Consider the following 27036-nt stretch of genomic DNA (forward strand, 5'->3'; position numbering starts at 1 on the left):
CACAAGGTCAAGGAATATAATTTAAAGTCAGGAAGGTGTACTGTCAATCTATTTATAGTGTGGGTGTGGAAGTAGACTTTTTTGATGGAAATGTTCTGAATTGGGCAGTTTTGTCATTATTGGTTCATGCATTTTGTTTCATTGCCTAGAGTACATCCTACTGGAAAAATGTTCAAACAATAAATTTAAAATGCACTCTGTCTAACAAATGTGTTGTATTATACAAGTTCACAAGGTCAAGGAATATAATTTAAAGTTAGGAAGGTGTATTAAAGAAAAGACCACATGTATGTTTCTTGTTTTGTGTGCAAGGGGCCAATGATTTGAAAACAGCCTACACGTAATCTTTATCCACCACTGGCCAGATGCATTTTCATTGGATGTGGTGTGGGTTTCAATGCTGTTTCAATGAATGTGAGATTCAAGGACAGAGATGTTTTAATGCCAGGTGTGTTTTCATTGTGAGTCAGTATTGATTTGTTTACCAAATGTCTATTACTGTTTGTGCATTCTTGTGCTGTAAAATGTAAAAATAAAATCCAAATCATTGCAGGCATAAAGCAGTATGCACACATTAGTGTTTATGGTAAATGGGGTGAAATAGCCAGGTAATGGGACATTGGAATGGCTGTGGGGGGACTCTGGTGCCATATTTTAGTTGTCTGTTCTTCAGTTTGCATTTAAAAGTTGGTGTCCCACAATTCCATTGGAGTGGGTGGGGTTACATAATTATGTATACAAATTAAATGTTAATCAGCATATAGATTTGTACCTACTTTTCATGGGCCTTGTCTAGGTTTTTGATGTTTCCAGGTTGAGAGGTATGGTACCCAGGCTGACAGTGAGGCACCACTCTCAGAGGATACCAGACTTCCTGTGGAAGAGGAGCTGGTAAGACTTACAAAGAGAGAATTGAGACAGGCTCAGCTTTCAGACCCTACACTAAGAGGCTTGAAGGGAGGTAGCTAGGGAGGTACCTGATTCTCAAGGAAAAGGGGAATCTGTATACTGGAACAAAGGGTGCTGTATAGAGAGTGGACCCCTAAGAGAGGGCAAGAAGGTCAGATAATACAGCAATTGGTAGTGCCTAGAGCCTACCATCTGGCACTTCTAGCCATAGCCCCATGACATTCCTTTTGCAGGTCATATGGTCATAAAGCGTACCAACAGATGTATTATACAGAACTTTTATTGGCCTGGGATTGCCAGAGATGTAACAGGGTACTGCAGGACCTGTGAGTAGTGCCAAAAAGTAGGCAAGGCAGGAGGCAAGGTCAAAGCTTCTTTGATGCCTTTGTCTGTAATTGAGAAGTAATTTCTGAGGGTAGCTATGGATATCGTGGGGTCTCTGAGTACCCCAAGTTACACAGGGAAGAGGTATATCCTAGTGATGGTAGATTATGCTACTAGATACCCTGAGGTGATGGCTCTGTCCTCCATCGAGGCAGAGAAGGTGGAAAATGCTTTGTTAGAGATTTTCAGCAGGGTTGGTTTCCCAAGTGAAATGCTGACAGAGTTGCCAATTTCATGTCATGGCTTGTCTCTGGGAGGACTGTGGAGTGAAACACATAAGGACCACCCCCTACAACCCCCAGGCTAATGGTCTTGTGGAGGTTAATCTCTACGTTGAAGACCATGCTATGGGCATTTGAAGACCAGTTTAAGAGAGAGTGGAACAAATATTTGTCCCATCTGCTGTTTGCTTACAGAGAGGTACCCCAGGAGTCCACAAGTTTTTTACCCTTTGGGTTGTTGTATGGGCATAAGGTAAGGGAACCTTTAGATATGATTCATGATGAGTGGGAGAGTGAGTGTGGATCCCACAATGAGTCTGATGTGACATATGTTCTAAACCTCAAGATAAGGCTTAGGGAGTTCATGGGCTTGGCCCAGGAGAACCTTTCAGGAGCCCAATAGCAGTAAAAGGTCTGGTATGACAGGAATGCTCGAGCCAGAGAATATGCTGTGAGACAGCAGGTGAGGGTGCTCATTTCTGTCAGACACATTAAGCTGCAGGTAGATTGGGAGGGACCCTTCAAAGTGGTAAGGAAGGTCAGGGATGCTAACTATATGGTAGAATTGCTAGGCAGGAGCACAAATTGTATCATGTTAACATGATGAAGCCTTACCATGATAGGGAGGCCCTTGTACTTAGTACTGGCAGTGGGTGGCAGGAGGAGTCTGAGGGAATCTGGTGACTGATCTCCTCAGTGAGGCTTGGACTGACACTTCAGTGGAAGGGGTAGCAATGTTAGAGTAGTTATCCCCTACCCAGGTTCAAGAAATCCCAGCAGTGTTAAAGGAGTTTGGGGATTTGTTCACTGGGAAACCAGGGTGCACCCACCTGGTTCAGTGCCATGTGGATACAAGGCCCCAAAGACCTATATAGCAGGTTCCTTATATCATACCTGAGCAAATCAGGCAGACTCTAAGGGAGAAGATACAGTAGATGTTGGAACTGGGAGTAATCCAGGAGTCCAGCAGTCCCTGGGCCTCCCCAGTGGTTCTGGTACCAAAGAAGGATGGCAACACCAGGTTCTGTGTGGACTACAAGAGACTAAATAGTCACACGGAGTCAGATGCTTACCCCATGCCTAGGACAGTTGAAGCCTTAGAGCAGCTGGGTGGGGCTAAGTATCTGACCACTACTGATACGCTAGACAGAGGTCAGCCTTTGTGACTCCTTTCGGATTGTATGAGTTCACAAAGAAGCTCTTTGGAATGAAAAATGCTCCAGCGACTTTCCAGAGGCTGGTAGATCATATCCTAGCAGGAGCAGGTGATTATATGCCCTTACTTACCTGGATGATATTGCCATCTACAGCCATTCCTGACAAGAGCACCTTCAGCATGTCAGAGAGATGATGGGCAGACTGCAGAGGGCAGGGTCAACCATTAAGCCCAGTAAATGTCAGGTGGGTATGGCAGAGGTCTCCTACCTGGGACATACAGTGGAGAGTGGTAAGATCAGACCAGAACCTACTAATGTGGAAGCCATTCAGACATGGCCTGCCCCTGTTACCAAAAACAGGTTAGAGCATTCTTAGGGACAGTGGGGTACTATAGAAAGTTTTTCCCCGATTATAGTATCATAGCTGCTATCCTCACAGTCCTGACAAGGAAAACAGGCCATATAAGGTAGTGTGAACCCCAGCATGTGAGCAGGCATTCCAGAAGCTTAAAGGAGCTTTGGGAGGACCCCTTTGGTGCATGCATTAAGTACTGTGATCTGTATTGTGTAAGACTAGATAGGTGGGGGGGGGTGCTAATCTCATTGCAGCCAACTTGGTGTGTGTACTGTGTAGTGTTTTGTGGCCAGTTTGCTCAGATGGTTAGAGCGTGATGCTAATAACACCAAGGTCGCGGGTTCAATACCCATATGAGCTATCCATAAACCCATATGTAACTAGATGGGTATCTAAGTGGCTCACTGATAGAACCCACTCAGTTAAAACAGGGGAAGCTACCTCTAGTGCTAGACCTGTAATGAGCAGCTTACCCCAAGGATCAGTCTTGGGGCCTCTACTGTTTGGGATATACTTTTCTGAGGTGCAAGCCCAAACTAGTGGTCTGTGGCTGACCAAGTTTGCAGATGACTGCAAGCTAGGTGCTGTCTTGAATTCCCATAGTGATATGAACATCCTCCAAGAGGGCCTTACCCAAACTAATGACTAGTGACAGAAGCATGGTCTCAAACTGAATGCCAAGAAATGTATCATTATCTCCTTTGGGGAAAATGGTGACCCCACTAATAAACTAATAATCACATTAATATCAATGTGCTAAGCACACAATCAGTTGGGAGGGACTTGGGCACCCAAGTTGATAACAAACTGACTTTTGACCACCGCATTGCCTCTGTTGTAGAGAAGGCTTTCTACATGGCCCACCTCATAAGTAAGGATATTTCATCTAGAAACAAGGAGGTCATAACATCCCTGTACTCCTCTCTTATAAGACCCATTACTGAATACAATACCTCCTTCAGCGTGTACCTTGCCAAGCACATGTGGCAGCTGGAGAGACCATAGAGGCTCCTGACCAGGAAAATCTAGGGTCTCAAAAACCTAGTCTATACAGATAAGCTAAAAGCCCTATCCCTCTACTCATTCTCCATACAGAGTTGACCTGTGCTATCTCAGACCCAGCCCTGATGGTGTCAAACTCCACTCTCACAACCCACACGCAAGGCCTCAACCTGGTCTGTGACATTAATAGAAGCTGTTAGTGGGATAGATTTATGGCCCAAAGACTCCACCATCTGTGGAATAAACTCCCTCTCCATGTCAAGCAGAGTACCTCACTAGCCCTCTTTAAGAGGAACCTGGACAACTGAATGGGAAACATAAAATACACCCTTGGGATCCCACCACTGTCCCTGCTTGACAGGGGAAACAAGTGTTGACTTTGTGGGAATATGGATGAAATTCTTGGCTAGGCTTATAGGAACCTCTGGGCCAATAGCATAGTATCATCCTATGAGCCTATGACAATAAGTGTTAGCCAGTCCAGATTACAGCAAAGAATTTGTTGTGCAGGTGGATGCCTCAAAACATGGGGTTGGGACTGTACTTAGCCAGGTTTCCTCAGAGGGAGAAGAGCACCCACTGGTATATCTCAGCCATAGACTCCAACCCAGGGAGGAATGTTATGCAGCTGTAGAAACGGAATGTCTAGGCATAGCATGGGCATTGCAGAAACTTCAATCTTATCTGTATGGAAGGAAAATCACTGTATTTGCACACCACAATCCCTTAACATGGCTACATAGAGCCAGCCAGCAAAATGCCAAGTTATTAAGGTAGAGCTTAGAATTGCAGGCATATGACATGACAGCACAACACCATAGTGGGATGCCAATGCAGATCAAGACAGGGAATGGGGTAACATATTCCCAGAGAGGCTTATTTCTCTCAAGCCATGTTTCTCAAGGGTCATGTGATAAAATAGCTTGAGTCTTGGGGGGGGTTGATGATATGGGCAAGTGCCAGCATAGCCAGCTGGAGTTTTGTAAAGAATGATATGTCCTTTGAATATCAAACTGATTTGTACACGTTTGTGCTGAAAATGTATTTGTGAGGTTTGCTTGTGTTAAAAAGTATCAACAGTGCACCTCTCTGAAATGAAAAGAAATGTACACGTATTATTGTAACTGAATTAAATGTATATGTTTTAATAGAAGATACTGGGACGGCAATGGTTAACTGGCTAGCTTACTTTAAGGAAAAATAAGGGAAATGTAAATGAGCTGCTAAACCCTTAAAACATACCCCACAGTGCTGAATAGGACCGAAGATGCTAGGTCTGGAAAAAGCCTTTGTTCACTAGCTCAATAAAAAGAGGGGAAGCCCCAGGCACTGCCATAAACATTTTGATGTGTATTGTAGCCATCTATGCTAAATTCCTGTCTCAGCTTCACAGGGGAATACTGTGAGAATCTAAAGTTAGGTGACCAGATGAAGTCATTCTGCCAGCCCTCTTGGAAATTATAGTTTAGCTATTACAAAGAGAAATCAGAGTATTGAGTATTCTGTTTGGGGGCTTGACTAGAAAGATTGCTCATGTATTTCATCTTGCCTTGCCCAAGTAAGTTATTAGGAAACAGTGAATTATTCTTATTCAGAAATACAGTGAAGCTTACTTTAAATATTTTTTCTTTATTTGTATGAGTCTGTCCATCAGTGTTGTTTTCAATATTTTCTGTGATTTGAACTCAGCGGTTTACTGTAAATATATATTCACTATTTTCATGCTCTTTTACTATTTATTATTAAATATATTTAAAACTTTTACTGTGGCTGGTCCTTGTATAAAGTACCTAACCTTTGAGAGTGCTTATATTTATTTGGTGAAACTTTGTGGGCCACTCCAGAAGGCCTAGCTGTCTTGGTCAACTGCTATCATTTGTATTAATATTAACTTCACTCAGCATAATTGGATACCCTTCTAAGAGCCTTATAGTAACTGACTGATGGCAGTGAATCTGCCTTAATAGTCTGGGCAAAGCTGAAAGAGTGGGTAATCTGTGCCAGCCTTTCCCAGGTGTGTGTGTGTGTGTGTGTGTGTGTGTGTGTGTGTGTGTGTGTGTGTGTGTGTGTGTGTGTGTGTGTGTGAAAAGTAAATCTTAGACTAGAGTGTGTGTGTGTGTGTGTGTGTGTGTGTGTGTGTGTGTGTGTGTGTGTGTGTGTGTGTGTGTGTGTGTGTGCTCGTGTGTCAGCTACTTGGGGTTGGGACATGAAGCATTGGGTTCACAGAGAGGGTGCTGGAGGACTTGGCTTGGACACTCAGCTGAGGACCTAAACCTACAGCTGTACCAGTGGGGAGTCTTACTGGGGACCCCGGGCAAAGTGTATTCCCTGTGTGCTCTTAAGAGAAAGTATACTTGATGCAAGGAGGTCTGCATCTGAAAATGCTGAGTATATCCATTTGTATTCCAAGTGCACATCCTTTTCCAGTGTCAGTGGTGAGGATTCAGGCTCCTTGATTATTGGTCCAGCATGGGGACATCGCATATTGGTGGCAGTGGTGGCCATCACATATTGGTAGCAGTGGTGGGCATCACAAGCATAATTATTGCATACAAATCGTTCATATAACTGTTATGTAAGATATTTCTGTTTTGTTCAAGCCACAAATAAACAAAGAAGTGTGTAAACTTTAAAAACATAAATAGAACAAAAAATGATAAGGGTATTTTTTAAATGAAGCCCTGGAGTCACTAAGCTAATATACTGACTCATTCGTTTCTGTGGTTTCGCTGTATAATAGCCACTAAACCCACCATACTTCTGGATCATGGGCTGTACTCCACTGACAGATAAGTACTGACAGCTTAGTGGCTCAGTTTCAGGCTCTGTCGTTGTTACATAACTTTGTTACTTTATACAGCAAATAGATGCCTACTTATGCAACTCTGTGCCTTCTGCTTTACTTCAAAATTCAAATGCCTGACTAATGGGGGTGCTGCTGCATGATATGATTGGATGTTGTTCTCTGACACTTTGCCTAACCTCCAGTTTTGAGTTATGGCTGGATGTACATGAAGTTAATCTTACAATCACAAATGAAACAAATATAACCCATCAGAAAAAAGCAATGCCTCAAAAATTTGTTAGATGGGTAGCTATCACGAAAATTGTGTCCGATGGGACAGATATGATAAATGGTTAAATGATATGGCAAAGTCCTTTGTGGTTCATAAAGAGTGATACGCAAAGTCTTACTTCATTATGCAACTTACTACTCTGGGCATTTTATACACATACAAATGCCCCCCCCCCCCCGGATCATACATGATTCAGAAATACGACTATGGGCTAGTCCTAATGGTAAATTATGAGACTAGGAGTGTACAGCTGCAGAGTGTAGTGTTTGCACAAGCACTGATCCCCTCTTTTTCTGATGTGCTCCTTAGCTAACAGAGCTGTGCAGCAACATTACTGCTTAGGTTAAAAAAAAAAAAACACTTCTTTGCACAATAGAAAACCCTACCATCACAATATCCACGTGCCCCATCTGCGTATAGTAACACCATTAAGCTCATTGTCAAACGGAGCTTGCACAGTGCTAGATCACCTCACCATCATAATATGGTAAGGACCCTAGACCTGCCACTATGTCTAATCATGGAAAGAGTTTAAGACATCCGTGTTTGCCATGATGGTAAAATACAATACAGAAGGTAATAGGTGGCAAATAGTCTGATATTTCTTAGATGTATCTGTTCCCTGCTGTGCTGTCCAGACCAAGCCAATCTTCTGTACACTGCTCAGTCAGCATTATCACAACTCAGGTCTTTGAATTGCACTAAAGACAGGTAATATACTAAACAAGGTTTGCAGAATGCAAATTAGCAACTGCACATTATTTGTATGAATATCCTGGTCCATCTGCAACTATCAAACCTAAATTCCATTTCTTAAATAGTGAAGCACCACCATTAAGAAGCATTTTTCTGAATTGCCATGGGATTTTAACAGTATGTACATAAACTAACTAGCTTATATGATGAAGAGAATTAGGTATGTACAATCCTTGAGATGAGGATTCCAGCTCTTGTTTTCATGCATATAACCCACATATTGCAAGTGGCCATATGTTTAATATTCACCGGATCACTGCAGGAATAGTCTCAACCTGGAGTACTTAAAAGTGTGGCAGATCCATGAGCTAAAATATACACATGCATATTATACATAGATAGACGGAGAAGTAGACAGACAGATACATACATCAACAGTGATTAGAGTGAAGTTATTTATAACATGCATTGTTTGTTGTTTGTATTATCTTCAATAACACAAATAATATACAGTATTTGTTTCTTGATTTATTACTTATTTAAAAATTAGGAAAAGAGAAATTAGTTATAGAGAAAAAAGAGCTATCAAACAGAATTAAGCTAAACAAAGTCAAAGAATGGCAGGCACTGTAGTTTAACCAGTGAGAATGAAAATGCCTGTCAGGCTTCAATTGCTGATGCAAAGCACTGAAGGGTACACTTTGTTTGCAGAATTTTTAGAACAATGCAGTGTTCAGAACTCAGTATAGAGTTACAGAAGCGTCTGTTCACTCTTTGAACATTGAGCTGAGAAAATTACATGCCCTACCCAAATGCCTCTGCTATGATGTCATACTTTGTAAACAGCTGGTAGAACAATCTGGCTTTATCCTTTCCACCAGCTGTTAAAGGTGACCTTTGTATCTTTATTTTTTTGTATAGCACCAGGCGCTGACTCATTCTGCTGTGAACTGGAAGCGAGTCCCAGCTTTACTGCCAGCCAGGCCTGTATTGCTTCTGAAAGATTTATAAGGGTCAGCTTTTTTATAGGGGATCCTTCTAAGCCTGGAAGGACTTACCTTTTCCTGTAATGTTTTCCTTGCCAGTTTCATGCTCCCTTTTGTTAGTTTACAGACTCCATGGGATACTATCGGGTACAGGAAAAGTACTGCTAAACTTGGGATACTCAGCAGAGCTACAAAATATCAGGAAGGAATTCTGTTAAACTTGCAGTATAAATTAAAAAAAAGTTAAATTATATTACTGTTTTGCAAAATCTGACCTATCCAACCTGAAAACAATGTCACAGCAATGCACATTCTGAGCATGATTGTTTTTATGTCCATAGGTATATATTAGACCATCAGTTCAGTCAACCATTAGGACCCAGCCACTGCAATGTACACCATTCTCTCCCTCTCTCTCTCTCTCTCTTTCCATAAGGGTGTGAGGAGCTACCCAGGGGTAAATGTATTAATCACCATCTATTCATCCAGGTTAGCTTTAAAGAAAGTTAAAGTTACTTTGTTTGATATGGAGAGAGAGCTTATTCTACAGGTAGGACACCAGTGATAGAGGTATCTCTCACCAGTAGGTTCTATTAATATAATGATGTAGATTTCGATTTCTAGAGTAAGTACAGATCATACCTCTCAATCTCTTAGCACAAGAAATCTGGAAAAAGCCTGCAATAACACAGGGGACAAAGGCCCAAAAATAGGGACAGATTTTAAATATTGTTCTTATAAACATAGAAAGTCACTTAACAGGATTTGTGTTGCATTTTTTGAAGGACATAAAGTCTAAAACTCAAATGTATGCCATTATTTACAGACTTCAATCCTCAGTGATTTGCCAGAAAACCACAAATTTCATGAGGAACAGCCCAAAAATATGAGGCAAAAAATCTGGACATTCTGCAGAAATCTGGAGAGTTGACAGGTATGATGTCAGCTAAGAAACAGTAATGTTAGTTTGGGTGCTATAAGGATGGAGACACAGTGAAATGAGTAGTGCAGACTAACAGTGTAGGCACTGATACAGAGAATTTGACTATAGGTTTACTATCACATTGTCGATCGCACTATGTGCAATCAACCAATGCGCGAAACTCAGGTAGCAGAACCGGAAGTGCGATCACGGTATTGTCGAACCTTACAATAACGAACATTCGCTATAGTAAGGTTTGACAATGTAGTGCAGATCGCACTATAGTGGGGATCGGTAAATGTACCCTTTCCTTAGTGTAGTGCGATCTCGGGTTTGTATATTTAAGCAGGGGGTGTGTGGTGGTTGCTGAAAACTGGAGAGTATTTGAACAAGAGTATGATATTTTCATACAGGCTGCTTTTTCTGACAAAGACACACATACAAAGACATTTATTCTGCTTAGTTTAGCTGGTTCAGAAGCCATTGAAAGACAGCATTCATTTACGTGTTCCCCAGCTGTGTATGCAGGGGAGGGGAAGACCACCATATAGTGGTACTGGCTGAAACCCAGGAAGACACTGAGTGCTTAAAACATAAATTTAGAGAAATGTGTAACCCCCAAATAAATATTACAATGGAAAGGCACATATTTTACAGAAGACATCAAAAGCATGGTGCAAGTTTTGCAGCATATATAAAATACAGTTGTGTACACTTACCATAAATGTAGATGTTCGAGTGTATTCACTGCTGCAATCATTACATTTGGGTAATCTGCTGGCAGGTTGCCCTCAGTCGGCCTGAATTCCAAAGTCTTGGGTCCTGCGTCGGTTGCTGTCTCCTCTTCCATGACATCAGGTCGTCAGGGGTATAAAACATGCAGCCAATGCCATTTTCTTTAGTTTTTCTTGCCGCCGATGTCAGGTGCCCCCAAAAAGGTAGCAAAAAAAAAAAAAAAAAAAAAATATATATATATATATATATATATATATATATATATATATATATACATGCATCAAAATAAACTTTACCTTCATCTACAAGCAAATACACCACATAGGTTGTAGAAGATCGAGAAGGAAAGATAAACTCCAGATTGACAGGGGGATGGCGGGAGGGTAACCTGGACTGCAGCAGTGAATACACTCGAGCATCTACATTTATGGCAAGTGTACACAACTGTACTATGTTCTTTGTGTTTCACTGTTGCAGTCATTACATTTGGGTAGAATCCCAAAGTTATGGTTGGGGGGCTGGAGCTAAACAGCATTAGGAGCGGCTATAAGGCCCTGCAGAACTGCAGTGGCAAAGCCTGCTCTGGATTTAGAGTAAATAGGCAAATGATAATGCTTTGTAAATGTGTGAACAGAACTCCAAGTAGCAGCCTCTAGAATGTCTTTGGTTGGTACTCCCCTTAGAAAGGCTGTCGAAGTAGCTGCAGCTCTGGTGGAATGAGACCTAATGCCCTTGGGTACAGGTTTACCATGGTGTAAGTAGCAGAAACGGATGCAGTGGCTTATCCACTTTCAAATTGTCTGCTTTGAAATAGCCTTGCCCTCTGATCCTGCAGCATATGTCACTAGTAATTGCTCAGTTTTTCTTAGAGCTTTAGTCCTGCTTAAATAGAATCTTAGTTGTCTGTGTACATCCAAGGAATGCAGAATTCTCTCCCCCTTGTTCTGTGGATTTGGATAAAAGGTTGGCTGATGAATTGTTTGGTTAAGAGCTACACTGGAAACCACCTTAGGCATAAAAGTAGGATTTGTCCTCAGAGATGCCCTGTCTGGGTAAAATATGATAAAAGGCTCTATAGCCATGAGGGCCTGTAGCTCTGAAACTCTTCTTGCTGAAGTAATTGCTAGATGCACAGCTGTTTTCCATGATAAAAACTTTATCTCAGCGGTAGCAGCTGGTTCAAATGGAGGCAGGGTGAGCTTTTCCAACACATAATTGAGGTCCCATGCAGGCAATGGTGATCTTCTAGGAGGCCTTAAATTTTTGGCTACTTTAGTAAAGGATGAGAAAAGATTGGTGGCTCTGTATTGCAATGAGCTGAAATGGCAGAGGCATGGATTTTAATTGATGAGAAAGATAGGCCTTTGTCAAGCATCTCAGTTGAGTATTGCAATATCTGAGGAATATTTGATTCTGCTGTATCAGTTTCTTGTGCTTGATTCCAAGCACAGAATCTCTTCCATTTGTCAGCCTAAGATTTTCTAGTACTAGGCCTTCTGGCTTCCAAAATGACATCCATCACAGCTTTACTGAGTGATGTTGTTTGTATGACTACATAATCAGCCATGCTGCCAGGTTCAGAGTTTGTAGTTGATTGTGCAGGATCTGATTGTTTTGCTGGGACAGTAGTTGTGGTCTTTGAGGCAAGGTCCAAGCTGAGTATTGAGACAAGTTCCTTAGGATTGGGTACCAGTACTGGCAGGGCCAGTCCAGGGCAATTAGTATCATCTTTGGTTTCTCTTGTCTGACTTTTAGGAGGACCTTGGGGAGAAGAGGCAGAGGAGGAAATGTGTAAACTGATAGGTTTTTCCATCTGAAGGATAGGGCGTCCACTTTCCATGCTTGTCTATAATAAGTCCTTGTGCAGAATCTTTTCAACTGATAATTTTGAGGAGATGCAAATAGATCTATGTCTGGGCTCCCCCATTTCTCTGTTACCATGCTGAAGACTTGTGGAATTAGTTTCCACTCGTGAGGGTCCATAAGGTTTCTGCTTAAATCGTCTGCCAGAGTGTTTTGTTTTCCAGGCAGGAATTGAGCTTGAAGATGTATTTGGTAGGTCAAAGCTGTGTTCCACAGTGCCATGGCTAATCTGCAGAGGGGGTAAGAGTGTGTGCCCCCTTGCTTGTTTATGTACCACATGACTGTGGTGTTGTCCATCTTTATCAGTAGTTGTCCTGGATGAAGTAAGTCCTTGAAGGCTGTTAGGGCATTTTGAACAGCTAGCATCTCTTTCTGGTTGATATGCAAATGCATTTGTTTTGGTGACCATATGCCCTGAATGCATCTTCCTGCCATGTGGGCCCCCCAGGCATAATTTGATGTGTCTGTTGTCATGGTTTGGCTGGCAGGGGGTAGAGTGAATGGCTGTCCCATGTTGATGACATGCCTTTGCCCACCATAGAAACTCCTGTTGCAGGCAGGGAATGAGAGGAATCATTGTTTCCAGACTGTGAGAATGTTGACTCCATAAACTTTTTAGGTACCATTGAAGTTTCCTCATATGCAGTCTTGCATATGGAATCGTTAGTATGCAGGATGCCATGAAGCCCAGAGCCTGCAGAATTTGTCTTGCAGAAGACTGGGTTTTTGTTGCCATCAGTTTAAAGTAGTCAGTTACCTTTGCTTGTCTGGTGTGAGGTAAGCCATCTGGGCAGTTGTATTCAAGCTTGCACCCAGGAATGTTATCTTTTGAGAGGGTACCAGTTGTGATTTATTTTCATTTATTGTGTACCCTAGGCATGCTAGAAGCGTTTTCACAAATGCCAGGTGTCGAAGAAGAATGTCCTTGTTCTCTGCTTGAATGAGACAGTCGTCCAAGTAAGGCTATATTTGTATACTTCTTTGTCTGAAAACGCAATTACTGGTGCCAGGCACTTTGTAAAGGCCCTGGGCACAGTAGATAAGCCAAAGGGCAGTGCAGAGAATTGGTAATGCATTAAGCCAGCCTTGAATCTGAGGTATCTTCTGCATGATTGTCTTATTGGGACATGCAGGTATGCCTCTTTTAGGTCTAAAGTCACCAGCCAAGCATTCTTGCCCAGCATGGGCAGAAGCTGCTGCAAAGTCAGCATTTTGAATTTTGGAATGTCCAGGTATGTGTTCAAAATCAATAAATCCAGTATTGGCCACTAGGCCTTGTCCTTTCTGGGTACCAAGAACAGTCTTGAGTAAAAACCTTGTCCTTTTTCCTGTTCTGGTACTGCCTGAATGGCCCCCATATCCATGAGGGACATAACCTATTTCTGTGCCTCTACCCATTGATTTTTTGGCAGATCTGGCCAACCATTTGCCATTGGCAGAGTGTGAAAATGGAATCTGTATCCCTGTGATACGATGTTTAGTACCCACCTGTCCTGGGTTATTAACTGCCAATTTTGAGCAAAAAGTGCTAATTTTCCCCCTATGGGTGCTGACAAAATATAAGTGCTTGGTGAAGGCAGAGGGAAGTCATTGGGATTGCTTTCTGTAGGTTTTCTCCCCCAGATTTGGAGGTGGAAGCGCCCCATTGCTTTGACCTGTATGAATCTTGCGCCTGGTATCTGGAACCCTTAGGGCATCTGCATTTGCCCCTTTGAGCTCTGTCTGATACAGGAAAATAGCAATTTTTGGTAGGTCAGTGTCTACTGAATCTTGGTGGCTGTACTTGTAAGAAGTCTTTAACAGTTTGCATAGACTTAGCTTTGTCTTCCATTTTCTTTAAAACATCTTCTGCCTTCATACCAAACAGAATCATGCTGTAAAGGTGCATCTAGCAATTTAGCTTTAACATGATCAGGTAAATTTTGTTCCTTTAACCAGGCATGCCTCCTAATCATAGATCCAGTAACTGTGGCCCTGCAGGAGGCCTCTAAGGAATCAAAACTACATTGCAAAGTATGCTTTCCAACTTGTTCAGCTGCATGCAATAATTCCTGCAATTCTTTATTTTCTGCACATTCTGAAATCAACATCATTTTCTGTTTCAGCAATCCCATAACATGTTGTTGATACTTAAGCATATGAAATTTATAGTTTAAGGCCCTGATTGCCAAGGTTGCAGATGTATAAACCTTTTTTCCCCATCTGTCCAGTGCTCTTGAATCTCTGTCATAGGGGGTAGGATTTTTTGCTGTTGAGGCCTTAACTCCCTTTGGACCCTGTGAAATAGTTTCAGGATCAGCATCAGGGTTTCTAAATAAAAAAAATATGTGAGTCAGGGACCCTGTGATATCTGTCAGGCTTACTGGGAGCTGGAGGTAAGGAGTCAGGGGACAAGCTTGACTCCAAAAATACATCATCCACAATGTCTAAAACAGGGGGAATGGCTAAAGGCCTGTGCTGAGGGAGAAGAAGGAAATCCCTGAGTCTCTTTTTTGATTCTGAGAAGTCTTGACTCTCCCAGTGAAAATGCGCTCTCAAAGTATGCAAGGTTTCTCCAAATGAATAATCCTCGGGAGGTGATACAGATGGAATAGACTCCTCAGCATCAGAATCCTCATAGGGAGGTATAGATAATTCCTGATCAGAAGAGGAATCAGAAGAAATAGAAACCTGATCTGAAGATTCATAATCAGTGTCTTGCCTAGGCCTCTTATCAGGAGGGGGATGGGTACCCCTGATCAAGGTAATAAGGTCTTCAACCATTTTGATCATCTGTTTTTTAGGCATAGAGGCCTGTGCACGTGGCTCATGTGTCAGTTTTTTAGTTTTAGAAGTTGCTTTTGTCTTTGGTTTTGCAGCTGTGGTTGGTTTGATTTACAAATGTTGAGGTCTGAAAACATCCTCAGAAGCCTGTGCATGCTGAACGGCTCCGGACCCATCCGAGGGAGATACATCCGTCAGTCCAATACCTTGAGTATCTTGTGGCATACCGGACTCCACATGGGTGTCGGTAGAGGCCTGAGACTCGAAGGTAGTAGGTATCAGGGGCTGCGAAAGCGCCTCACTGAGTACCGGCAAACTGGTGACTGGCTTAGGAGAAGCTTTGTCATCGGTTTTGGATCTCGACTGCCTTTCTCTGTCCTTTTCTTTGCGTTTTTTATGTACTCCGGTAGTCGGATTGCTATCCGACAACATTTCTGGGTAGTTAAATCTGTTTCCAAAACACTTTGATGCAAAAATATACTGACGCTTAATAGTGCGTTGGTTAAATCTAGCACAAAACCGACAGCCAGGCATGTTGTGATCAGGGCCTAGGCAAGGAATACAGTATAAATGGAAATCCTTATGAGGTATATGCTTCCCACAAGTAATACAATTATTAACTTTTTCTGACATCGGTAAAAAGCAAGAAAAAAGTTTCCCCAATGGGGTACTTAGCTTTAGTGAAGACTTTGGTTCTGAAGCTCAAACTCGAATATTTCAGTAGTTGGCCGACTGGCACTTGCGAAATGCTTCTGCTTTGGGCACCACGCGGCAAGAAAGACTAAAGAAAATGACGTCGGTTGCATGTTTTATACCCCTGACAACCTGACGTCATGGAAGAGGAGACAGCAACCGACGCAGGACCCAAGACTTTGGAATTCAGGCCGACTGAGGGCAACCTGCCAGCAGATTACCCAAATGTAATGACTGCAACAGTGAAACACGAATAACATCTGATTTGAGAAACAAGGCAAAAACGTGCAGATTTGGTGATTTAAGAGATGAGATGATAAAAGACAGGCTTGTGTGTGGTATTAAAGATGATGCACTGAGAAAGATTTTGCTTCAAGACAGATATTTAACTTTGAATAAGGCCATAGAGATTTGTCAAATATATACACAGAAAATCACACGAATATGCTTACAAATGTGAAGTGCATCTTTCCAGTGCCTTCCAGTGCTAATGTTGATAGTATACAGCATGAGGTTAAAATATACAGGCCCAAGGGTGGGACAGCTAGAGTGAAACCCCAAGCATTTCTAGTAAGTTCCAGGGCAGCTCCAGTAAAATCCAGGGCATGCTAAGTGAAGCACAGGGGTGACTCATAAAAATTAAAGAATGTGCCCCCACCTAGCCTCATAGTCAACTGTCATAATTGTGGTGGTAGTCACAAACCTAAAAGAGAAAAGTGCTTAGCTTTTGGTCAGCAGTGCCACACATGTAAAAAGTGGAATCATTTCAAAAGGTTTTGCAAATCAAAAGAGGCTCATTCTTTTATTAAAAGAGAGCATTCAAAGAGGCAAGCTGATCAACTAGAAAGCTCTGACCCTACTGTTATGCTGATAGTGTATCTGTGCTTGGTGAAGCAGTCAGTGCAGTAGATTTGTAGGCAAAGAATGAAATATTTTGTATTGTTCTGATTAATGGGAGACCTGTAGAGTTGAAAGTTGATACTGGTTCAAAGTGAAATGTTATGTCAGCAGAAATGATTGCCAAAATAAGTGCTGGTGAGAAGCTTGATTTGGCAAAGTTTGCAAAGCTTGTTGCTTATGGTGGTGAAGAAATTCAAACCAAAGGCTCAGTAGTGCTTTCATGTCACTGCTGGAAACAGCTATCACTTGCAATTTTACATAGTCAAAAGGCATGCACAGTCATTGTTAGGCCTCAAAGACAGTTAGAAAATGGAACTGCTGTCATTTAATGCAGAAGTCCACCATGTAAGCACATGTAACAATGAAAATCTTGCACAAACCATTTTTTCTGATTATGCTGTTCTTTTCAAATACGTTAGGGAAACTCCCAGTTCTGTATTCCATGAAGTTAGACCCTGAAGTAAGTCCAGTTATCAGACCAGCAAGAAAAGTTTCAGTAGTCTTGCAAGGCAGAGTCAAAGCTGAGCTAGACAGAATGGTGCATCTAGGTGTAATGTGTCCATTAGAAGAACCAACTGAATGGGTATCCTCCAAGGTGGTAGCTCAAAAGGGAAGCTCAGATATTAGAATATGTATTGATCCAAGAGATTTGAGCAAAGCACTATAACAACCTCATCATCTAATGCATACATTCAAATAAGTTTCTGCTCTTATCACAAATGCCACTATTTTTTCTGTCTTAGATGCAAAAAGTTCATTTTGGCAAATTTAACCAGTTTCAGTACAACATTTGGAAAGTACAGATGTTTTAGAACGCCATTTGGGATAAATTCTGCAGTGAAGTATTTCAATGTGCAATGGACAAAAGTGTTTCTGGCTATCCATGTGCTATTATAGTAGATAATATTCTTGTAGGAGACAATGGTGAAATCGAGCATGACAGAAACCTTAAGAAAGTTCTGGGACATGCTTGTGAGGTGATCTTAAGCTAAAACCCTCAGAAATGCAAATTCAGACTACAAGAAGTTACTTATATGGGTAATTTGTTTACTAGTTCAGGCTTACAAACAGATCCTTCCAAGCAAACTGCATTTCTTTAGATGCCAGCTCCAGACAATGTCACTTCCTTACAACGTTTTCTTGGCATGGTCAACTATATAGGAAAGTGCACTCCAAATCAGATGGAACTTTCAGCACCACTAAGAGAGTTGACATGCAAAGATAGAACTTGGTCCTGGTCAGATCAACACCAAAAAGCATTTGATAACTTCAAACACAAAATTACCAGTCCACCCACTTTAAGATATTATGATGTTCACAGACCTGTAACTCCTTCCTGTGATGCTTCAAAATTTGGTCTTGGTGCAGTCATTCTTCAAGAGGGTAGACTAGTAGCCTATGGATCCTGAACCTTAACCCAAACTGAAATGCAGTATGCTCAGACAGAGAAAGAGCTTTTGGCAATTGTGTTTGCATGTTCGAAGTTCCATGATTATATTTATGACCGACCTATCCAAATTGAGACTGACCACCAACCTTTGGTCATTATTTTGAAAAAGTCAATGCACACAGCTCCTGCGAGATTGCAATGCATGATGTTTAAATTGCAAAAGTACAATTTTTACTTGGTCTACACAAAGATTTTGAAGTCATGGAAGTGAGAAACTTTTCCTCCACATGTCTTGATGAGCTTAGAACCCACACAGCTTCAGATCTAATTTCCAGAAGCTCAACCACTTTATCAGTCAAGGATGGCCATCACAGCCATCAGAAGTGCAGCAGCATTTTCCTTAGAGAGACAAAATTTTGATAGAAGATGGTATCATCATGAAAGGTCCAAAAGTGATTGTAACAAAATCCTTGCAACCAGAGCATATTAAAATCTTACATCGTGGCCACCCAAAAACAGATTCTATGAAAAGAAGGGCGAGAGGACTAGTATTTTAGGTTCATAGGTGTTTACTAGGCTAATAAGCACAAGGGCCTTTTTAATTCTAGCCATGCATCCCAAATCTCTGACAAGTTCTGATACCCTTGATAAGTGTAACCATGGGACTGGGAGATGAACCATTTACAGGTTGCCTGTGTCCATTAGAGACATAGGTGCCAAACCAGGGATGACTTTCTGGTTTCCCATCCAATTGTCTAAGTTGCACTTGAATTGGGTTAGGGAGGAACTCTGCTTCACGTGGATGGGGAGCCTGTTCCATACACAGGGTAGTTTCTGGAATACATACCTATCTCTGCAGTAGGTCCTATTTATATCATAGGCAAGGTTTTAAGTCTTTAGAATGGGTAATTCTAGTGTTGTCTGTTTTGTGGATATGCAAGAGGTCCATCAGATTGGGGTCTGACAATGCCCTCTTTGCCAGGCATATATCTCCCCTAAAAAGCCTCTTGGAGACAGAATACAGGTATAGGGCCTTGAGGTGGTCTGCAGAGGAGATTTCGCTTATGCCCTGTATTCTTTTAGTGGGGAACCTCTCTGGACATTCCAGCTGTTGGATATGCCTGGTTAGGTACATACCAGAGGGGATATTGTACTCAATGATAAGTCTGATGAATGCTGAATCCAGTGGACTCGGTCATCTCTAAGGGGTGTGTTGTCAGTTTGATAGTTACCCAGGATGGATGACTTCCCAAAGGATATTATTATGCATTTCTTAGCTTTTAGTTTTAGTCCATGGCTCTGACACCAGTTGTTTGGCTGTGTCAGCCCCTCCTGGAGAACATTTGTGTCAGTGTGAGATTCAATGACAGCTCCTAATTTGCAGTTGTCTTCAAATTTAGTCAGCCAGAGAACACTGACACTGGCCAAAAGATATTGAGAAAGAACTTTCATCTTGTTCTGTTTGTAATAGTACTAAGCCGCATCAATGAAAAGAACCACTTCAGCTAAGCCAGATTCCTGAACTACCTTGGTCGACAGTAGCTACAGAATTTTGGAATGGAATAGTCAACATTATTTGGTATTAGTGGACTCTTATTCAAATTGGTTTGAGACTGACCTACTTCCTAATCTCACATCCAGTACTGTCATTACTAATTTGAAGAGACATTTTTCTGTCCATGGTAGTTTGCACAAACTAATTTCTGACAATGGTGCACAGTTTAGAAGTCAGCAGTTCAAAAGATTTGCTGAAACATGGGACTTTGTTCATGTTATGAGTAGTCCTGGGTATCCACAATCAAATGGCTTGGCAGAACATGCAGTTCAGAGTGCAAAACAGCTGTTGGAAAAGTGTGAACATGACAATACTGATGTTTTACTAAATCTCCTAAATCTCAGAAACATAGCTCATGACAATCTTCTTAGTTCACCTGCCCAGAGGTTAATGTTGAGACAAACCAGAACCACACTGCCAGTCAGTAAGAGTTTGTTGGTTCTAAGTGTTAAAAACAACAAAGAAGTAAGAATGAAATCCTAAATAAGCGTTTGTCCTAAAAGTCCTGCTATGATAAAACCAGAAAGCATCTGAATCCAAACCACTGAATCTATTGAAATAAGGAGAGACAGTAAGGATGCAGACAGCAAAAGGATTTGACTGAATAGGATTTGTGAAACATTTGTGTGAAGAACTGAGATTGTACATTATTGAGTCGCAAGACATGGAATTTAGGTAGAATTGGAAATATTTACTAGTCTACCGCTGTCAGTCAGTGTTGCAACATTCTGCTTGAAACAAAGATTCTAATTCTCAGACTGATTTGTCTAATGTTCCTGTTCCAGAGAACATTTCATTGCCTATTCCTAAAAGTATCCCTGAAAGTCCTCAAGAAGAACATTCTCCAGTGACTGTTTCTGTTGCTAAACCCAGTTCTAGTTATTACATTATGAGGTCAAGTCATACTCTCAAATACACAGCAACCTGGACATGATTGTTATTTGTATATATCTGTATAGTTTGCATGCACATGTGATTATCAGTCTTTATTTACATGACCAACTGGTTAAATAGGCAGGATGTAGATCAAAGTGTGTATGTTCCTTTAAGAGCTATTTCAGTCAGTAAGCATGTGCAAGCAAGATTGCCATTTTGTAGTGAGCAGCTGAGGTGTAAACATGTGTGTGTGGCAGTCAGTTAGTTTGTTAAAATTTAATGTTACCGGTCTCCACCCTGATGTGTTTGTGTGTAATAAACTGCTTAAATGAACACCCAGCTTAATCATCTTATTCAATATCCACAAGAAGAGCGACACTAGATACTATAAACACAGTGCAATAAGCCGGAACCAGATAATATAACACAGTACAATAAGGCAGAACAGAATACTATAAATACAATAGAATAAGGCAGAACCAGGGACTATAAACGGGTCTATATCAGTTCCGCGAAAATCCAATACAGCGAATACCAAAAAATCAACATGTATTAATCGAACCACAAATACACTGAACGCACTAAACTGCAAAATTTAAAACATTGAACGGGCATAGTTGGCCAACTGCACCACCCGCTACATACTACCTACCCAAACAAAATAAATAAACCACATACAAACACTAACCAAACCCTACTCCTAACTCTAAAGTAAAGCACCAAAACCCAACTTCTAACACTACATTAAACCCCACACACACAACTATCTATGCACTATCCTTAACCCTTCCCTAACCCTAAGGTCTGTAACTACCGCTCACTTCCCCTACGGAGATATACCCTAACAAAATAAATAATACACATAAATACATTTAACAAAACCCTACTTCTAACACTACACTAAATCTTACATACATTACCTATCTATACATTTACCTTAACCCACACCCTACCCTAAGGTCCATACCTATCGCACACTTACCTTACGGAGCTATACCGCAGATGGGCCAACCAAAACACATCAACATTTCGGATTTCGCTGTATTGGACATTCAGCGTTTACATAGTTCACGCGATATGTGTCGATCATTTTGTATTCGCGGAAACAGTGTTTCAATCATCTGATAGGGACCCCTATAAACACAGTACAATAAGGCAGAACCAGATAATATAACACAATGCAATAAGGCAGAACCAGGCACTATAAGTACAATACAATAAGGCAGAATCAGGCACTATAAACACAGTGCATTAAGGCAGAAATGGGTACTATAAATACAATACATTAAGGCAGAACCAAGTACTATAAATACAATGCAGTAAGGCAGAACCAGGCACTATATACACAGGGCAATAAGGTAGAACTGGGTACTATAAATACAGTGCAATAAAGCAGAACCACATACCATAAATGCAGTACAAAAAGGCAGAACCAGATACTGTAAACACAGTACAATAAGGGAGAACCAGATACTTTAAACAAAGCACAATAAGGCAAAACCAGGTACTATAAACACAGTGCAATAAGGCAGAACTAGATATTATAAACACTGTACAATAAAGCAAAACCAGATACTATAAACACAGTGCAATAAGGCAGAACTGCTACTATAAATACAGTGCAATAAAGCAGAACCAGATACCATAAATACAGTACAAAAAGGCAGAACCAGATACTATAAAGACAGTACAATAAGACAGAACCAGATACTATAAACAAATTACAATAAGGCAGAACCAGGTACTATAAACACAGTGCAATAAGGCAAAACCAGATACTATAAACAGAGTGTAATAAGGCAACACTGGATACTATAAATACAGTACAATAAAGCAGAACCAGATACTATAAACACAATACAATAAGGCAGGACCAGATACTATAAATACAGTATAATAATGCAGAACCAGATAATATAACACAGTCCAATAAGGCAGAACTGGGTAATATAAATACAGTACAATAGCAGAACCAGATACTATAAATACAATACAATAAGGTAGAACCAGATAGTATAAACACAATGCAATCAGCCAGAACCAGATACTATAAACACAGTAAACATAGTACAGTAAGGCAGAACCAGATACTAAAAACATACTGTAATAAGGCAGAAACAGATACTACAAATGCACTACAATAAGGCAGAATCAGATGTTATAAACACAGTACAATAAGGCAAAACCAGATACTATAAACAAAGTACAATAAGGCAGAATTGGATACTGTAACAAAGTGCAATAAGGCAGAACCAGATATTATAAACACAGTACAATAAGGCAGAACCAGATACTATAAACCCAGTGCAATAAGGCAGAACCAGATACTATAAACATAGTACAGTAAGGCAGAACTGGATACTACAAACAGGGTACCTGTCAAATCTTCGAACGCTCAAAATTTCGTGTTGTTACATGGTTGAGACCAAACGTTCGAAATTTTGAGTGCTCGAAGATTGATTTTCAACGGCACTATACGGTGCAGATAGGGAGAATTTCCCTTTTCTGCACTGAAGTGCGGTCTCGGAGTTGGTATATTTAAGTAGGGGGGTGTGGGAGATGCATGTTAAAGTGTTTTTTTTTCTGTGTTTTCTTTTTTTTTTGTTTTTTATGCTCGAACATCCAAATGTCGAACATTTGGTCTTGACCATGTAATGTTCGACATTTTGGATGTTCGAACATTTAACATGACCCTACAAACATACTGCAATAAGGCAGAAACAGATACTACAAACACAGTACAATAAAGCAGAACCAGATACTATAAGTACAGTACAATAAGGCAGAATCAGATACCATAAACACAGTGCATTAAAGTAGGACCAGATACTATAAATAGAACAATAAGGCAGAAAAAGGTACTGTAGGTACAGAAAAATAAGGCAGAACGAGATCCTATAAACACAGTGCAATAAGCCAGAATGGCATTCTGAAAGACATGCATGAATAGGCATGCCTTCGTTGAAGGTTGGGCATCGAGCTGGCAACTCTGCACCGTAAAAATCTACTGCCAATCATTAGCTGACCGGAGTTCCGCTGTGGCTACCCCTATCCGGGAAAATGCCGAAAGACAAACAACAACAATAAGGCAGAACCAGATACTATAAATACAGTACAATAAAGCAGAACCAGATACTGTAAATACAGTACAATAAGGCAGAACCAGATAATATAAACACAATGCAATAAGGCAGAACTGCATACTATAAATACACTAAAATAAGGTAGAACCAAATACTATAAACATAGTGCAATAAGGCAGAACCAGATACTATAAATACAGCACAATAAAGCAGAACCAGATACTATAAATACAGTACAGTAAGGCAGAACTGGATACTATAAACAAAGTACAATATGGTAGAACCAGATGCTGTAAACACAGTGCATTAAGGCAGAACCAGATGCTATAAATACAGTGCAACAAACCAGATAGTATAAATATAGTACAATAAGGCAGAACTGGATACTATAAATACAGTACAACAAGGCAGAACCAGATAATATAACACAGTGCAGTAAGGCAGAACCAGGTACTATGAAAAGGGTACAATAAGGCAGAATCAGATACTTTAATATAGTACAATAGGGTAGAACTGGATACTATAAACAAAGTGCAATATGGCAGAACTAGATGCTATAAGCACAGTCCATTAAGGCAGAACCAGATACTATAAACACAATGCAATAAGGCAGAACCAGATAACATAAATACAGTACAGTAAGGAAGAACCAGATACTATAAACACAGTGCAATAAGGCAGAACTGGATACTATAAACAAAGTACAATATGGCAGAACCAGATGCTATAAACTCAGTGCATTAAGGCAAAATCAGATACTATAAACACAATACAATAAGGCAGAACCAGATACTGTAAATGCAGTACACTAATGCAGAACCAAGCACTATAAACACAGTGCAATCAGGCAGAATTGCATACTATAAACAAAGTATAATATGGCAGAGTCAAATATTATAACACAGTGCAATAAGGCAGAACTAGATACTATAAATACAGCCCAATAAGGCAAAACCAGGTACTAAAAGCACAGTGCATTAAGGCAGAACCGGGTACTATAAACACAATACAGTATAGAAGAACCAGATATAGTAACTACAGTACAATATGGCAGAACTGGATACTATAAGTACAATACAATAAGGTAGAACTAGATACTATACAGAACTATGGCAAGGTAGAATGAAGTAAGTGCAGTACAGCAATTCAAGAGTAATATAAAGTGCTAGTCAAATCTCTCAACTTCTTAGCACAAGAAATCTGGATATAGCCTAAAATAATGGGGGACAAATGCCCCAAAATAGGGGTAGATTTGAAATATTGCTCTTATAAAATTAGAAAGTACTAGAATAACAGGATTTGTGTTAAGCATGCATTTTCTGAAGGATGTGAAGTCTGAAACTCAAATGAATGTCATTATTTAGTGACTTCAACCATTGGCGATTTGCAAGAAAACCACAAATTTTAAAAGGAACAGACCAAAAATATGAGACAAAAATCTGGACATTGTGCAGAAATCTGGACAGTTGAATGGTATGACAACAGCAGAGCAAAAGTGCCACATGACTGAGGCATGAGTGCCATTCGACTAATGAGTATAGTGCAACAATTCATGAATGATACCAGGCACCACTACAGAAAAAAATGCCACAGGGTACAGGCATTAGTGCAAGATCACTAGCAAGCTCTGTACAACAATTTCATAGGATCAAAGGATCATAGAAAGTTGCTAGGCTAATGGCCGTAGGGCTGGTGATAGGGATGACATGAGGTACATGTGGTAGGGACAGGGGAGTGAAGTTTTCACAGAACCTGTCGGCCAACAGGTTAGCTATGTTCACGGGCTCAGTATATATATATATATATATATATATATATAGTATCATTAATTACCATTTAGGTTATGAATGTAACTAAAAAATACCTTATGGTTGTCCTTAGTTGAGGAAGCTAATTTGAATTTACAGTTTGCTTTGGAGGACTTGACAAAAAATCGTATTTGCTTATTTAAGCTGAGGAGGGAGTGTTTCCAGTTTAGGGCTTGCTCCCTCTTACACTTACACAGCAATTTCTTCCTCTTATTGTAAAGCCTGTTAATGGCAGTTAGCCACCAGACAGGTTTGCTCTGCCTTGAAGAACTTGTTTTGGTCCTATCAGGTACGACCAAGTCAATGCAGTTATACAGGTGTTTGTATAAAGCATTTGTGTAGAACTCAGAATAGTTGCCAGTTCCATTTGAGGGGGGAAGTGCAGTGAAGCTATTTATACCATCCTGTAAGAGGTTATAATCTGCTTTGGAGAAGCTCTTTAGTTTAGTTGTTGCTGGGGGGGGGGGGGGGGAGTCAGGTGTGATAGTTACTTCAAATGAGACTGATTTATGATCAGATCTCACCAGGGAAGACCTCACAGTGGAGGTGATGCAGTGGTCCCCCATACTGGTAAGCACCAGATCCAGGATGTTGGTACCCCTTGTGGTGGTGTCACCCAGCTGGTCCAGGGCATTGAAGTTAACAAAGTTGAGGAACCTTTGGACAAGTGAGTTTGAGCACAAGTAAATTATCCAGTCAATGGATGGGTAGTTAAAGTCACCCAAAACCATGGTGTTTGGATGTATCTTGATAGACTCAAGTAGATCCAAATAGGCAGAGTGGGTGCCCTGATTCATAAAGGGGGTCATGTAGCTGGCAGTGACTTGAATAGGTGTCTTAACAGTTAATTGCACCTGAAGTATCTCCAGGGAATCATACTGTTTAATCAGTCTGGAAGTGTATTTATCTTTAATAAATATTGATGCACAGCCTCCTTTAGTTTTCGTGCCTTCAGTTTGTGGTCTGAATGCTTGGAAGGAGGTGTAACCCAGTATGGCTGAGGTGCTCTCCACAGCCTTGAACCAGGTCTCCATGACTACACAAATGTCTGCCACTTCCAAGATGAGGACTGCTTCCAGTAAGTGCAGTTTCATGTTAAGACTCCTAGCATTTAGCAGCATAACCTTGAGGTTGTTTTTAGATGGAGTTTTTATGCCAGGAACTTTGTCCTTGAGACACTGCCTAAAAAAGGTACAATGGGGGTGACAAGAGCCTTAGTCAGTAGCCAAAATCCCAAGGGTGTCAGATGAAGACCATCTCTGGCAAGTCATCGAGGTCTGTTGATTATGTCATCCCAGGCTGACAGATACTGGATCCTCTTAGAATAACATCAGAAACTAAGCCAATTATTGAAGTCAATCATTTTCTGTTTGTATTAAGGCATCACCCTAGGTGAAGGTAAAATGCTGCTTAAGGTTAGGGACATACCTGCCTGAGATACATAGTGCGAGATCTCAGTCATGTCTCTCTTCATATAGTCCAGAGAGGTACATCTCAAATCATTCAGACCAACATGGACTATGACAAAGGAAAAATATGCTCACAACCCTCAAAAATTCTGGGCTACTATAAATACTTTACTGCACCCTGGAAAATCCACCACTCCTACCCCTGTATTACCAAACAACCAGGACAATATTCCCATCCAATTTAACAAATTC

This window comes from Protopterus annectens, chromosome 1.part0, assembly GCF_019279795.1.
Source record: "Protopterus annectens isolate FY-2018-M chromosome 1.part0, PAN1.0, whole genome shotgun sequence".
Taxonomy (NCBI): Eukaryota; Metazoa; Chordata; order Ceratodontiformes; family Protopteridae; genus Protopterus; species Protopterus annectens.